The following is a 16420-nucleotide window of genomic DNA, read 5'->3' on the forward strand; positions in this document are numbered from 1 at the left end:
ACCCTTCACGCCCACACCCTGGTGTCCCGCCCCGATACAAAGTGGCGGGATCTCCTGCCACCTTTGGAGGGTGAGCAACCTCGGTGGGCCAGCCTGTATTCCACCCTGGTCCCAAGGCCCGTCGGGGACATCAGTTGGCGGCTCCTTCACGGAGCTGTGAGCACGGGCGTGTTTTTGACACGGTTTACCCCCATTCCGGACACTTGTCCTTTTTGTAATGTGAGGGAAACCCTGGTGCACGTGTATTTAGAGTGCGCCAGATTGCAGCCCCTTTTCCGGCTCCTCACAAATATTCTATTACGCTTCTGGCTTCATTTTTCCCCCCACCTTTTTATCTATACACTTCCCATCCGTGGCCCCACAAAGTCGCGCGATCTTCTGGTCAACCTCCTCCTAGCTTTGGCTAAAACAGCCATTTATAAAACCAGAGAGAGGAGGTTGGCCCATGAAACGTCCTGCGATTGTGGGGCCGTTTTCCGATCCTCAGTACATTCACGTATCCAGGCGGAGTTCCTCTGGGCGGCGTCCACCGACTCCCTTGACGCCTTCGAGGAGCGGTGGGCGCTGTCTGGGGTTCTCTGCTCGGTGACCTCGTCCGGTTCCCTCCGTCTGACCCTTTGATTGAGGGGAAGAGCGAGAGACGCCAGCCCCAGCCGTTGCCGCTGTGGATACCATCATTCCTGTCATCTAGGAGGGGTCCTATAATACATGGGTGTCTACCCCCCCCAAACCACCCACCCCGCAGCCATGCCCATCTTACCGGGCACTCTCAGGAGAGGGAGGATCGGTGACACTGGGCGCGGCACTGGGTAACTCGAGGGGGTGGAAGACCACGAGTGTCGAGGAAGCCCCCCCGCTCTAGGCCACCAGGTAACTCAGGAGGGTGGAAGACCATGAGTGTCGAGGAAGCCCCCCCGCTCTGGGCCCAGGCTAGCCTGAACACTTCTCCCTCCTGAAAGCTGCTGTGTTATACCTTCTGATTGCGTTGTTTTGTTGCATAGTTGTTTTGTTTCCTTTGGTAATTTTGTAAGCATTACCAATAAACTTTCTTTCTGTTTAAAAAAAAACCCTTCCCTGTTACCTTACCCAGGGAAAAGGGACCTACTTAGCCTGCTCTCCTGCTGCTGCCCTCTGGCCTAGGCTTTCCTTGCTTTTTGCCCCTGCTTTTTGGCTTCCCCCCTGACTGGGCCAGAGGCTCTCTCCCCTTTCTTTTCTTTTTGTTGTTTTTTTTTCTTTCTCTGCTGTTGCTAGAGTGCTGGCCGGCCGCCGGCCGGCTGTTAGCCCCCTCGGCCTGCCCTTGGACACTGCTGCCACTCCAGCTGAAACCCCGCCCCACTGAGAGAGGGGGGGCCTGCTGGCCCGCTTCCCCGGAGCGGGGGAGTGGAAGGACCCAGCCCCCAAACCCAGCCGCTTGCTGCTTGTCTGCGTGAGAGGATACTTTTCACTTGCTCTGGCACTTCTGGAATGCAAAAAAGAAAGCCCAGAACAGACAGAGAAAAAGCCGTCCACCGGAGGAACACCGCCGGGGAATCTACAAATCACCGTGGAGGGGGCCTAAGACTGAGTAACTTTTGAACTGTGCTCTCGTGTGGGGGGGAGGCTTTTGACTGTGTCTTAACTGTGTTTGTAGGGACACAGGGGGTGTGGCACGGAGCTGCCCCCTGATCCATCTGTATCCTCCCAATCCCCACACTACGATCTTTACCACTGGCCCCTCCACCGTCTTTGCTGGCTGTTTAACATCTGCCTCTGGACTCAGCTGCTCGCCCTGATTCCACCGTGTGTGCCAGAAGCACCAGCCAACCAAACAGGACTCTCTGGACAAGCGTACGGTGGTTCATGTGGCCCCCCCCGAATTGTCCACCCCACAGCTTGTCCCTTTCTACCTGACCCCAACTCCTGTTAATCACCTGCCACCACCCCCGCTGGGGCATTGGCAATGGAGGGCACTGGAGTGACCTCCGTCACTGCCATGCCCATCGCCTCCCCAGACTCTAGGGAAGCCCCCGCAGACAGCGGGAAAGGCCAGGGCAAGAAAAAGGGGAAGGGCCCCGCTAAAACCACTGGGCCCTCCATGGCAGGGGCCACCCCCACTGCTGCAGCCCTGCCACTGACCACGGTGTCCTCCCCCGCTGACCCCTCCGCCAGCTCTGCGGATGTCCCTCCCTCAGCCCCCAGGATGTATGCCCGGGCGGCGGCAGCCCCGCTGCCTGCCGCCTCATCATCTCTCCCGCCCACCGCCTCTGCCACCATCAATAGCGGCTGGGACCCCTTTCCCACCATGACAAGGAAGCATGGTGTCTGATGCCTCCTGGTGCCCACCTTGCCCCACATGCAGACCTACGTGTGGGCGTTGGCGAGGGTGGTGGGGCCCTCGGCCATGGTGGCAGCCTCCAAAATGTATGGGAAGGTCGTTTGCTTCTTAGCATCAGAGGCTGCTGCCCAGGAAGCGGTGGAGAGGGGCCTGGCAGTGAGGGGGGGTGTTTGTCCCTCTAGAGCCGCTAGAGGACCCAGGCGTCTGCCTGGTCCTGACCTCTGTCCCTCCTTTTCTCCCCAATGCCGCCCTGCTACCCGCCCTTTCCACCCTGGGGAAACCTGTTTCTGTTATCAGCCCTCTCCCGTTGGACTGCAAGGACCCCACCCTCTGTCACATTTTTTCCTTCCGCCGGCAAGTGCAACTTTTACTGTTGTTGGCGGCGTGTGATGGAGTGGCGCTTGAAGGGTCCTTCCTAGACCCCCACCAAGGGGCCCGTTACCAGGTGTACTTTTCCACAGGGGAAGCTACCTCTGCCGGGCATCGGGGCATGTCCGGAGAGACTGCCCCTTAGCCCGGCAAGGAGGGACACCTGGGATCCCCGAGACCCAGCAGGACATCGGCCCCATCATTGCCGACGCCCCTGGCTGCCCGGTACCCGAACCCGGACCACTGCTACTCCCACTCAGGCCCAAGGGGCACCTCCCCTACAACGCCCAGATTAGCGGGAGAGCCCCGCCCTCGCTGCTGACAATCTAGCGGAGCCTATCGAGGAGGATGTGGCAGAGATGTCCACTATGTCCACTAATAAGTCTCCAGGCATGGACGAGCTGACCGTGGAGTTCTACCGCGTGTTTTGGGATGTCCTCGGCCCAGACCTAGTCACCGTCTGGGCTGAGTCTCTGCAGAGCGGGGTCCTCCCTCTTTCCCTCTTTCCCCGGACCTGGAAACTGTTTCTAACAACCAGGTCCGTGGCGGCCACCGTGGGAGCAGATCTCCTCGTGGAGCCCCTGCTACACAACCCCCATCTCCGTGTGCAGGTGGCGGAGTCCCGCTCGGTGCGCCAGAGCTTGATCCTGGCAGAAGTCATGAGAGTCGGAGACCTCCTGGACTACGACCGGGGAGACTGGCTGGATCCCCTGATGCTCGCTTGGCGCATGGGGCTCTCCAGACCTCGTACCCCCGGCGCGTACTCGGGGCGGGACACTGCTTTGCCGCTTGCTGCTAGAGCTTACCTTGATTGGATCCTGCTCGAGGGCACGCCCCGCCCACCCTCTACCCCAGGCCTGCCGGACCTTTTAATTGGATCCCTGCCCCGTAGACCCAATTGACCCCCTCAGCCCTTTACGGCGAGCCGGCTGCATGAACTACAGCCGGTATGTTTCCAAACCGCGCCAAGGAAACATCTATACACGCTCGTGCTCCACACCCTTCACGCCCTCACCCTAGTGTCCCGCCCCGACAAAAAGTGGCGAGACCTTCACCTTTGGAGGGTGAGCAGCCCCAGTGGGCCAGCCTATATTCCACCTTGGTTCCGAGGCCCGTCGGGGACATCAGTTGGCGGCTCCTTCACGGAGTTGTGAGCATGGGCACGTACTTGGCGCGGTTCAACCCCATCCCAGATACTTGTCCTTTTTGCGATGTGAGGGAAACCCTGGCACACGTATATTTGGAGTGCACCAGGCTGCAGCCCCTGTTCCCGCTCCTCACAAATCTTTTATTATGTTTTTGGTTGCATTTTTCCCCTCACCTTTTTATTTATGCACTTCCCATCCATGGCCTCACAAAGTCGCGGGATCTCCTAGTTAACCTCCTCCTGGCCCTGGATAAAATGACCATCTATAAAACCACAGAGAGGAGGTTGGCTGATGGAGTTTCCTGTGACTGTGGGGCCATTTTCTGATCCTCGGTGCGTTCACGTATCCGGGTGGAGTTCCTCTGGGTGGCGTCCACCGACTCCCTTGATGCTTTTGAGGAGCGGTGGGCACTGTCCGAGGTGGGGCAGGTGTCCCCATCCGGTTCCCTTTGTTTTGACCTTTTGACTGGGGGAGAGAGTAAGGGACCCCAGCCCCAGCCATTGCTGCTGTGGACACCACCACCTTAGAGGGGTCCTTTCACACATGGGTGCATGTGCCCCCCCCCCCCGGGTTGTCCATCCCGCAGCCTGCCCCTTTTGTTGGGTGCTTTCAGAGGAGCGAATTGTTGGTGAAACTCGGGTGTGGCGCTAGGTAACTTGAGGGGGTGGCAGACCTTGAGAGTTGATGAAGCCCCCTCGCTCTGGACCACCAGGTAACTTGGAAAGGTGGAAGACCATGAGAGTCGAGGAAGCCCCCCGCTCTGGGCCCAGGTAAGCTTGAACACTTCCCTCCCCTGAAGCTAATGAGAAAACAATTGTGATTGGTTGCTGTGTTACACATTGCATATGCTGTTGTTTTGTTTTGTAAGTGTGTTATGCAAATAAAAAAACCACCTTTTTTTGCTTCAAAAAAAAAAATTACTCTCCTATAGCCATCTGGCCCGACCCTGTCACAGCAGAAAAACAAATGCTTATCTCTGTTCATGTGATTTTACTTTTGCTCACACAGAGTGGGCTTTTTGAGTGCTTCATAAACATTTCTAAACTACTTTCTTATTCTATATTTCAGTGCTTCTTAATTCAATACTGTTAACAGATTCTAGGTAAAAACATTTATTTTTTAAAAGAGCCACCTAGTGAAATTAATATGTTGGTTCAGCCTTGATAATTTATAGGGCTCTTTTGAATAAGTTTGCTTTAGTACTTTTTTCTCTTCTCTCTATTGATATATTTCCAAAAAGCATACAGCAAACAAATGGATACCTTCAGACCTACTGGTCTTTCCCTAATGTGAAAGAAAATGGACCACACAAAGTCAAGTTAGCACATATTAAACGGCCGAAAAACTGGCTGAAAGATTTCAAGGTAATTGTAAATGGGGAATCATCATCCAATGGAAATATGTGTAGTAAGGTTCCTCAGAAATCTGTTCTTGGTCATCGTTATTCAAAATTTTTATCAGTAATCTGGAAGAAAATATAAAAGTAAAATATAAACTTATTGCTGGTAAAGTTTGCAGTTAACACATCAATTCATAAAGTGGTAAATAATAAGAACAGTTCATTTCTACAGAGTGATCTGGCTCACATGGCATGATGGGCTCAATTGAATAACAAGCCTTTTTGTATAGCCAAATGCAAAGTTATATCTCTAAGCACAAAGACTGCAGGTCACACTTACAGTCTGACAGATAAGTGTTCTGGAAAGCTTTGACTCTGAAAGGGACTTGGGGTCATGGTGTATCAACTGAACATAAGCTTGTAGTGTAGTGCAGTGGCTCAGAGAGCAAACACAATTCTCAGTTGCATAAGCGGGGGAATATCAAGGAGAAGTAGGGAGGCAATATTACTCTGTGCAGCATTACTGAGACTAGTACTAGACTAGTAGGTCCACTTCTGTCCATATTTGGAAAAGGACATTGACAAATAGGAAAAGGTTCAGAAAGAGCTATAAGAATGATGGGAGGTGTCACAGTCAGAGGCTAAAGAAGTTTCATCTATTTAGTTTATCCAAAAGAAATGTAAGAGTTGCTAACAGTCTGTAAACACCTACACGGGGAGAAAATTTCTGAAAGTGGCATGTTATTTAATCCAGCAAACAAAGGCATAATAATTGTAGGCTGAAGCTAGGTAAATATAGACTAGAAATAAGGTATACATTTTTAATAGTGAAGGTACTTAACCAATGGAACAACTTACATAGGGCTATGGTGGAGTCTCTAAATCTAGATTGGGTGTCTTTTTAAAGATATGATCTAGCTCAGCCAGAAATTATTGGCTTGATGAAGGAATCATTTGATGAAATTCTGTGGTTTGTGTTATGCAGGGGGTCAAACTAGAGTATCATAATGGTTCCTTCTGGGCTTAAGACTAGGAAGCTACATAAGCTAAAACACTGTTTCTTTCCTACTAACAGTTTCCACAAACTACGACCACACAGGGGATACCTGTGGCTATCTAGGGCTTTTAACAGATAGGTTCAAACTAAAACCTTGGATCTGTACAGCACTGAACATTGGGAAATTATAGATCTGATCTCTGGGTTGGGCTTACTTACATTATTAGTTATTTATTCATTATTATTATTATTATTATTATTACATTTTGTAGCCATGTTTTGGTATTGGACTCCCTTTATACACATGCACACCATAAAGGACAGTCCCTGCATTGAAGACTTTCCAGTCTATAAGACAATAGATGGCAGGTGGATGCAACAAACAAATGGAGACGCACAAAGTAACAAAAAAATGATTATGACTGAATGTAATAAGCAGCAGTTGCAGCACCCCATGCCAATTTGCTGAGATCATCAGTACAGCAGAGAACCAAAACCAACAACTTGGTAATAAATTAATTAATAGGTGTATCCTTAAGTACCTTGTCCTTCTCCAGTTATACACTCATTGAAGCATTGAGTAGTCTGGTACATGGGGAAAGCACGGTAGACTATGATGCATCATTTACACATATGGGTAGTCTAGACGGTGTGATCTCAGTGCAGAGGTACAGGACTCTTGCTCTTCATGTATTCATGGAATGCAGATCCCATGGACACATGCTCAGAGGCTGGGGTTTTTAAAGCTGCCTAAGGGCATTGGGTGTTTAAAACTCTTGGGCAGCTTTGAAAATCCAAGGCTGAATATCTAAAACTACTTTATGGATAATTTTCTACTGTCTTTGAGGCCACTCTTGCCTGAAAAGGAAGGTTGTAAACAATAAAGCATTCATTTGCTGATTCATACCCTTTCATCTGCTAATTTAAAGTAGGAGCAGAACCCTTATTATAGGATATCAATGAGATATGTAGACGCTTGCTAAACACACAGGTCTTTGGATCTAATGGAAGGGAGAATGCTGTCATTTTTTTTATTAGGTCATTCATTTTTCCACAGAAATGTTGAACTATAGGGCAGTGGCACCAAAGAGATGCCCTTCTCATTCCATAGCTGCTAAGTGGAAACAATGACTTAGTATTTTAGCTCTGTAAGACTAAGAAGGATAAAAAATCAAAATGGCATTGCATATAATTAGAATAAAAGTTGCAGTTAGCTGTAAGCAGTTATGTAGTCTCCTTCCCCTGTGTTTGTGACTAGGGCTGTGTGAATAACAGAGTCTTCCAGCTTTCTGGCAGTTCAGAAAAATAAAATAAAAAATTCATTTTGGATTGACTTGATAATTTTTTCAGTGAACTGTGAAGTAAAAACAAATTTGTTTCAGGTTGAAAGAAACAGTTTTTTGACCTGAAATGAAACTTTCATTTAAATGTTGGGCACTTTCCCCCCACTGGTTTTTGTATTTTACAATGGTAGAACTGAAGGAAATTCCAACATAAAATGCTGTTTGACATTGAAAATTTGAAACATTTCAAAATGTTCATAATGAAATATGTCGACTCTTTTGGAATTGTTTTTTACGGGGTTTTTTGCCAAAACAATTTGCCAAAATTGACACATTCACAAAATGTTTCAGTTGACTTGACTGTATTTTCTGCTAAAAAAGTTTCAGCTAAAAAATTTCACTCAGCTATATTTGTGACAAATGTTGCAATGTAAAAGTCAATTGTTTCAAGAAAGCCATAAAGCCAGAAACAAGGATGGTTAACCTGTCACCCATTTTGAGGCTGGCAATTATACAAAGAGTAGAAACTGAGACTGGAAACACATATCAAATAAAAATAACTGATCAATGAAAATATTACAAGGGAAAAACCTTGAACATCACATGGAGAATATGAAACTACAAAACCCCACTGTGGACGAACACAGGAAAAATAAAATGACAGCTAGATCCTCAGGTAATGTAAATTGGGTTAGTTCTACAGAACTCAATGGAGAAATGTCAATTTGGGCCAGATTCTGGCCCATCTCACTAAACGTTGATGTCCCCAGGTCTTGATTTCAGGTCTGAGAGTTCCCAGAGAGCCCTTTCATCCTGGCCAACACCCAATGTCTGCTGAAACGTGGTGGGCTGAGGAGCTAGCAGGACTACAGCCTTTGTCAAGATGCTGCTCACGGGAACCCTGACTGGAGGATTGTCTGGCTCTACCATTAGATCCAGCCATGCTGTTTAAGCCAGAAGGAGGCACAGGAAATTGTCTGAGCAACAAGGTGATTCCCTGTTGCTGCTGCATCGGACCCTGCTCCCTGCATTCTGTACCCAATCCTGTTCTTGATTCTTGCTCCACTCCTGACCTGCTCCTAGCTCATGCCTTGCCACTGACTTCACCACTAGTTCCCATCTTGATCTCCTTGCCTCTCCTCCTGTTCTCCTCCCTTACACCTTGCTTCCAACCACTGATTACCAGTCCCGGATCTGACCCTGGCCCCTACTTCTGACTGCAACTCTGGCTTGATCCATAGCTCTGACATTTGGTATCTGACTCTGGCTCCGACCCTTAGCTTTGATTCATAACTCTGACTCAACCCCTGCCTCTTGTAATTGCTCGTTGACTGTGAGCTGACCTTCAATTCTATTCCCTGACCCGGACTCTTGCTCTGACCACATCTGGGCCCCTAACGCTAAAACCGATATATTTTCATTTTCAGTTCATTAGGACTGGAAATCTTTTCTTTGTACATACAACACTTCACCGATCAGCCACTCTTGTTTTAGCAAATTTTGTTAATTTCACTGAATAATCAGGAGTTACAGCAGTTCTGCGTTTGCTTGCTCAGATGAGAAAATCAATATCTTTGCGTTAAATGCTCAGGCAAAAGTACATATATTTACAGTTCACTGATGCCCCCTTGTGGAAATAAATAGATAAGAACTTCTACATGTATACAGTATAAAATAACATACATTTTCATGTAGGTACAGATTCTGAAATTGTCACACACTTTGAGTAGAACCTTACCTCACAGGTAGTCTCACTGACTTTAATAGGACTTTATCTGGAATTAGATATATTCAGCATGAGTAGAGGAATCAGAATCTGGTCCCAAGTTATTATTTCTACTCTCAGTGTACTACTATACTTAACATACCTTAAGCAATCTCCTGTGTGACTGGCTTCTGCGCTATTTAATTTTTCAGCACATATGGCAGCTTGCAAGATTTTCTGTCTCAGACAACAATTTAATAGACACAAGGGATTTACTGACGGAAGAATATTTTTTTCCAATAACTCCTGCTGCTATGACATATTAATAATGTCTATAGCAGGCATTCAACAAGAGAAGAGGACACAGGGTTATTGGAAAAACATAAAGGCAATAAAATAGTGAGTCATATAACCACATATAAAAAAATTTTATGTCTCCCATAAATTGATCCAATCTACTTATGACAGCCTATATGTTTACATTACAAAACCAGGATTTCTTGAAAGTTTCATATACTGGGCTATATGTTGTCTATAGTGTACAAAAATATCTACACTTTTTTCTAAAAATATTTAAAATATTAAAGTAGTGATATGAATTTCCCTTACTTTTACGTTCTATTCTCCTACCATCGTTTGAAGGGTTGTTGAAACATGACAGTGTCAGCTGCAAATCAGGCATATCTCCAGGACACATTTTATCATTGTGCCTTTTTTCAGCACATTTAATGTTTTTAAAAGTGCTGTTCTAGCCAGGAGATCAAGAGGTGAAGTACTTCTCCTGGGCTAAAAGTATGCTTCAGCCTAAAAACTCCAGTCTGTGCATGTCTACATGTCACTATTCACTTCGGTCTTTCATGTGATCCTTCCTTCCATAGGCTACAACCACTACTCACACCCAGTAGCACTTAAAGTAGTCCCATTGGTTTGTCCTAAACTTTATAATACTACTTTCACCAAGGTCAAGGCACCTTTCCCCCCCGCAGTCCACACAATGAATTCATCAGTCTTTTCTAGAACTGCCACCTCTATGTTGTGAATTCTTCACAAGGATCAAAATTCTCCCATGTGCAAAGAGGCTTATGCACGAAAATCCCATCCTTAACCTTCAAGACAGGACTGAAGTGTGATGACCCTCTGCACAGGGGTGAAAGTAATCCAATATGCAACCTTCTGCATATTGGAAGAGGAGGCAGAGCCAGAAACTGAGTGTGTCATTTCATTTTCCCTGTATTGCAAGCTATTTACAGCAGGATGTTAGTATAATAGCTGGTTTCAGAGTAGCAGCCATGTTAGTCTGTATTCGCAAAAAGAAAAGGAGTACTTGTGGCACCCTAGAGACTAACAAATTTATTTGAGCATAAGCTTTCATGAGCTACAACTCACTTCATCGGATGCATTCAGTGGAAAATACAGTGGGGAGATTTATATACACACAGAACATGAAACAATGGGTGTTATCGTACACACTGTAAGGAGAGTGATCACTTAAGATGAGCTAATACCATCAGGAGAGCTGGGGGGAGGGTGCGGAGAAAACCTTTTGTAGTGATAATCAAGGTGGGCCATTTCCAGCAGTTGACAAGAATGTCTGAGGAACAGTGTGTGTGGGGTTGGGGGAGGTATAAACATGGGGAAATAGTTTTACTTTGTGTAAAGACCAATCCACTCCCAGTCAAAAGCACAAGAACAAATCCGCACAGACACACCCCTGGAACCCCGACCTGGGGTATTCTATCTGCTACCCAAGATACATAAACCTGGAAATCCTGGACACCCCGTCATCTCAGGCATTGGCACCCTGACAGCAGGATTGTCTGGCTATGTAGACTCCCTCTCCTCAGGCCCTACGCTACCAGCACTCACAGCTATCTTCAAGACACCACTGACTTCCTGAGGAAAATACAATCCATCGGTGATCTTCCTGAAAACACCATCCTGGCCACTATGGATGTAGAAGCCCTCTACACCAACATGCCACACAAAGATGGAAAAGAAGCCATCAGGAACAGTATCCCCGATAATGTCACGGCAAACCTGGTGGATGAACTTTGTGACTTTGTCCTCACCCATAACTATTTCACATTTGGGGACAATGTATACCTTCAAACCAGCGGCACTGCTATGGGTACCCGCAAGGCCTCACAGTATGCCAACATTTTTATGGCTGACTTAGAACAACGCTTCCTCAGCTCTCGTCCCCTAATGCCCCTACTCTACTTGCGCTATATTGATGACATCTTCATCATCTGGACCCATGGAAAAGAAGCCCTTGAGGAATTCCAGCATGATTTCAACAATTTCCATGCCACCATCAACCTCAGCCTGGACCAGTCCACACAAGAGATCCACTTCCTGGACACTACGGTGCTAAATAAGCGATGGTCACATAAACACCACCCTATACCGGAAACCTACTGACCACTATTCCTACCTACATGCCTCCAGCTTTCACCCACACCACACCACATGGTCCATTGTCTACAGCCAAGCTCTACGATACAACCGCAGTAGCTCCAACCCCTCAGACAGAGACAAACAGCTACAAGATCTCTATCAAGCATTCTTACAACTACAAAACCCACCTGCTCAAGTGAAGAAACAGATTGACAGAGCCAGAAGAGTACCCAGAAGTCACCTACTACAGGACAGACCCACCAAAGAAAATAACAGAACGCCACTAGCCATCACCTTCAGCCCCCAACTAAAACCTCTCCAACGCATCATCAAGGATCTATAACCTATCCTGAAGGATGACCCATCACTCTCACAGATCTTGGGAGACAGGCCAGTCCTTGCTTACAGACAGCCCCCCAACCTGAAGCAAATACTCACCAGCAACCACATACCACACAACAGAACCACTAACCCAGGAACCTATCCTTGCAACAAAGCTCGTTGCCAACTGTGCCCACATATCTATTCAGGGGATGCCATCATAGGGCCTAATCACATCAGCCACACTAACAGAGGTTTGTTCACCTGCACATCTACCAATGTGATATATGCCATCATGTACCAGCAATGCCCCTCTGCCATGTACATTGGTCAAACTGGACAGTCTCTACATAAAAGAATAAATGGACACAAATCAGATGTCAAGAATTATAACATTCATAAACCAGTCGGAGAACACTTCAATCTCTCTGGTCACTCGATTACAGACCTAAAAGTCGCAATATTACAACAAAAAGACTTCAAAAACAGACTCTAACGAGAGACTGCTGAATTGGAATTAATTTGCAAACTGGATACAATTAACTTAGGCTTGAATAGACACTGGGAGTGGATGGGTTATTACACAAAGTAAAACTATTTCCCCATGTTTATTCCCCCCCCCCCCGCACTGTTCCTCAGACGTTCTTGTCAACTGCTGGAAATGGCCCACCTTGATTATCACTACAAAAGGTTTTCTTCCCCCCTACGCCCCCCTCCCCCGCTCTCCTGCTGGTATTAGCTCATCTTAAGTGATCACTCTCCTTACAGTGTGTATGATAACACCCATTGTTTCATGTTCTGTGTGTATATAAATCTCCCCACTGTATTTTCCACTGAATGCATCCGATGAAGTGAGCTGTAGCTCACGAAAGCTTATGCTCAAATAAATTTGTTAGTCTCTAAGGTGCCACAAGTACTCCTTTTCTTGGTATAATAGCTGTTATGCTGCCTGATATGGGACATAGCTAAGAGCGCCAGTCTCAGGTATAGGAGCCAGAAGACAGTTTTCACTCTATCACGAGAGTTGTTCAAATTGAGGAGAATCATTTTCCTTGAAGAAATGATATTCAAAGAATATTTTAATCCAGGTGACTTTACCCATCTGTGAGGACTTTATAATTACTGGGAATGGCTGAGCTGTCTTGCTTCTGTTTCCCTCTGTCTTACTGGCACTACTGTGTACTCTTCCATAATATTGCTGTTAGATAGCAGTTTACCAAATCAGGAAACTCTCACCATCAAGAAGTGCTTCTATATTGTTGTTAATGCTAGTCTCTGCTTTCTACTATTCCATATGAATGACTTAGTGACATTATTCATCATTTTAACGCAAGAGTTAAAGACAGTTAGAAGTAACAGCAATACACAATTAATTTGCACAACTACCATTTGCTAATGAATGTTTCACCCCACCAAGCGAGCTGCAATTTGCTTGATAAAATCATGGCGGTTTATATTTGACTGTTACTGGATGATGTCAGATATGTGTCGGCTCAAATTACAGGTCTGCTTTGAAAGAGTACTAGGATAAAAAAGCACCACCGTAGTGTTTTCAGATCTTATTCCCAACTGTATGTTGAGTCATAGCTGCTGAGTTTAGTGGCTAAAAAGTTTATGTTGCATCTTACTCCTCTTAGCCCTGAAGAACCAGCACAACTTAGGGCACGTCTTCACTGGGAAATTTTTTTTTAAAAAAAGGCTGTTCTTAACTCTGGTTAGCTAACTTGGGTTAAAATAGCAGTAAAGAAAAGGCAACTCTGGTTTTAACTCAGATTAGCAGTTCAACTTCAACCCCAGTCTCCTCAATAGGCTTGAGCTTGGGTTAGACTCCAGCTGGGAAGAACGGAAGCAGTCAAAATAGGAACTGCTACAGTAGGGGAGAAGGAGTTAAAATGGGGCCCAGCCGAGGCCCCTTTCCTTCCAGCCACCCCAGACTATGCGGGGGAGATCCCCTGCACACACGCTCTGGGGGTATTATGACTCAGGCTGTGCCTTCCCTGCATGCGGCCTTGGGGAAAAACTTCAGAAAGGAGCCAACCAGAGGGTCCAACCAGTCGGAGCAGCTGAAGCAGGGACCTTTTTCACCTTTCAGCATCCCAGTCAAAACTGCAGAGTGTTTTCCGACTTTCTCTGCCCTAGGCTGATTGTTTGAACCCACCCTTCTCCTTAGTCTCTGCATCTCAGCTTCATTCCATACCATCTTCTCCCCTGCCCTGTCCCCTTCCCATTTACTGATTTCCTCCCAAGTAAGCACTATTCCACTTCCCCTGAACCTCCTCCACCCAAAAAAATTATGGCACAAGGATAATGTTTGCTACCATCACACTGTTTGCTCTGCTGGTGAGTTCTACCCCTTCACTCAACCCTGTGTCTGACTTGTCTATTTTGGATTATAGCCTGTTTGGGACATGGACCATCTCCTATTCTGTATATTGCCTAACACAATGTGGCCCCATTCTTGGCTGTGCCTTAGGCACTACTGAATTAAACAATAATAATAATGTTAACAGCTAACCCGAGTTAAGAATACCCCCTTTTTTGCAATGAAGAGTGAGCTGGATTCTCTTCTCTCTTGTGTGTCATACAATTCTGTTTACTAAATTTTGGTTACAGAACCAATGTTACATCTGTGAAAACCCACTGACAGGCACAGAGATGAACAGCTGTCATCCAGGGTATAATCTGCAGACAATGGGGGCTGCAAAGGTGTCACTGAGGCAGAATTTAGCCTGCAGCCTCTTTACTTATAAACTGAGCACATTTAATATGCAAGAGTAATTGACAGACATTAAAAATTGAACCACATGCTGTCATTTTGTAGACTAGAACTACACTTTACATAGATTGCCCAAATATTTCATCCATTTTTAAAGCCAATGAGATTGACACTTTTTTGACACTTTTTGCATTTCAGCCTGCTTTTAACTATGCAATAAACATTGTTTTGAAGACTTCTGTTGAAGCTTGCAGAGTCATCTTCTATTAATGTAGCAAACTTAATGCTAAGTTGTTTTGGTTATTGTTACCCAATTTTCCCAGGTTGATTTTTATTATGTATAAAGTACTACAAGTATACACACACTTTATTGAAACTATATAGGACTTACAACCTCTCTCAGACAAATATGAATGCAAATAGCTCTGCGCAAGTAGACATAGACAATGCTGCTGAAACATTAATTTGGAAAGCTTGATAAGAATGATTTGAAGTCTGGAAAACACGCCTTATTATGAAAGAGCTCAATCTATTTAGTTATCCAAAAGAAGGTTAAGACTAGAGGTGACTTGATTACCATATTCAAGTACCTACATGGGGAAAATTTTTTTGTTAGTAAACAGCTCTTTAATTTAGGAGACAAATGTGTAACAAGATCGTATAGCTGGAAGCTGAAGCTAGACAAATTCAGACTAGAAATAAAGTACCAATGTCTAACAGTGAGGACACTCAACTACTAGAATAACTAATGTAGGGATGGCATGGATTCTCTTTCTCTTTAAGTCTTTACTTCAGGGCTGGATATCTTTTAAAAAGATATGCCATACATCAAACAGAAATTATGGACTTGATGCAGAAGTGACTGGGTCAGGTTTTATCGCCTGCGTTAAGCAGGAGGTCACACTAGATGGTCACAATGGTTCCTTCTGGACTTAAAAATGTATGACTCTAAGCTACCAAGGAAATAGATGTAAAAAATATAAAGCAATGAATGGAATGTGCTTGGCATACAGACAGAAGAAGCCTGTTTGTAAGTTAAGGATTGGCACGAAGGGAAGAATGGGAGAACAACACAAAACGGTAGTTTGGAGAATGCATGGAAGAACTTGGGGATCAAGGAGGAGCCCAGAAAAAAAATGAGAACAGTGATTTAGTTGGGGTAGAGTTGTCATGAGTCTTTATAATTAGGTTGAGGAGCTAGAATGGAATAGTGGAGAAGAGGGGAAGCCAGAGAAAGGATGGGGAAGCCACAGAGAGGCTGTGGTGGCTAGTGCACTGATTTCCCAGCCCATGAAATAAAACAGTCAGACAGCCTTCAGTTAGTTATGGTCCCTTCTTCCCAGAAACACCTTTGTGAGAACTTATAAAGAGACCAAATAGAATAAAATCAGTAGTAACAAAATACAAACAACAACTGAATCCCTCAGTTTCCATGTACAAACCTCAAGGCAGGACTCCAACACACCCAGCTGTTTCCCTCTTGCTGCCACCCAGGCAGCCCTTTATATTTCCTTGACTTTTGTAGGTCAAGGTTAATTGGCTGCCACATTAACCTTCTAGGATCTGGCCTAGGGAGTGCCCTTGAACCCTGTCTCCACTCCTCCAACCCCGAGAGTGTGGCAGAGGGCACACACTGTGCCATCTACACTTGCCCTTCCAGGGGAAAAAAAACGTTTTTCCATGTGCTGTCCCAGGCCTATGGTGCTACAAAAGGGAATGGTGGCAGGGCTCCACACCAGTGTAAGCATCTGAAATTATTATCTTTTATAGTCAGCAGCCATTTATGGGTGCGTGGTTCATGGCCAGAGCGAAGGGCGGTCCCAGGAGGTAG

Source organism: Lepidochelys kempii, chromosome 2, assembly GCF_965140285.1.
Source record: "Lepidochelys kempii isolate rLepKem1 chromosome 2, rLepKem1.hap1, whole genome shotgun sequence".
In the NCBI taxonomy this organism is placed as follows: Eukaryota; Metazoa; Chordata; order Testudines; family Cheloniidae; genus Lepidochelys; species Lepidochelys kempii.